Source organism: Trichechus manatus, unplaced genomic scaffold (genome assembly GCF_000243295.1).
Source record: "Trichechus manatus latirostris isolate Lorelei unplaced genomic scaffold, TriManLat1.0 scaffold00040, whole genome shotgun sequence".
Classification (NCBI taxonomy): Eukaryota; Metazoa; Chordata; class Mammalia; order Sirenia; family Trichechidae; genus Trichechus; species Trichechus manatus.
Window position 1 is genome coordinate 15,092,932 of NW_004443976.1, and position 1,290 is coordinate 15,094,221.

A 1,290-nucleotide genomic window follows, 5' to 3' on the forward strand; every position below is an offset into this window, starting at 1 on the left:
ACTGCAAGAAACCAAAAGAGACCTGCATAAGTGGAAAAACATATCTTGCTCATGGATAGGTAGACTCAGCATTGTGAAAATGTCAATTCTACCCAAAGCGATCTACAGATACAATGCAATCCCGATCCAAATTCCAACGGCATTTTTTCATGAGACGGAGAAACATATCACCAACTTCAAATGGAAAGGGAAGAGGCTCTGAATAAGTAAAGCATCACGCAAGAAGAAGAACAAAGTGGGAGGCCTCACACCACCTGATTTTAGAACCTATTATACTGCCACAGTAGTCAAAACAGCCTGGTACTGGTACAACAACAGATACATAGACCAATGGAACAGAACTGAGAATCCAGACATAAATTCATCCACCTATGAGCAGCTGATATATTTGACAAAGGCCCAAAGTCCATTAATTGGGGAAAAGACAGTCTCTTTAACAAATGGTGCTGGCAAAACTAGATGCCATCTGCAAAAAAACTGAAACAAGACCGATATCTCACATCATGCACAAAAACTAACTCAAAATGGATCAAAGACTTAAATATAAAATCAAAACCAATAAAGATCATGGAAGAAAAAATAGGGACAACGCTAGGAGCCCTAATACATGGCATAAACAGAACACGAACCATAAGTAACAATGCACAAGCACCAGAAGAGAGACTAGATAACTGGGAGCTCCTAAAAATCAAACACTTATGTTCATCAAAGACTTCACTAAAAGAGTCAAAAGACAACCTACAGACTGGGAAAAAAATTTTGCCTACGACAAATCCGATCAGCGTCTAATCTCTAAAATCTACAAGTTACAGCAAAACCTCAACAGCAAAAAGACAAATAACCCGATTAAAAAGTGGGTAAAGGATATGAACAGGCACTTCGCCAAAGAAGATATTCAGGCAGCTAACAGACACATGAAGAAATGCTCACGATCATTAGCCATTAGAGAAATGCAGATCAAAACTGCAATGAGATATCATCTCACCCCAGCAAGGCTAGCCTTAATTCAAAAAACACAAAATAATAAATGCTGGAGAGGATGTGGAGAGACGAACACTTATACACTGTTGGTGGGAATGTAAAGTGGTACAACCACTTTGGAAATCGATTTGGCGCTTCCTTAAAAAGCTAGAAATAGAAGTACCACATGATCCAGCTATCCCGCTCCTTGGAATATATCCTAGAGAATTGAGAGCCGTCACATGAATAGATATATGGACACCCATGTTCATTGCAGCACTGTTCACAACAACAAAAAGATGGAAACAACCTAGGTGCCCATCAACAGAC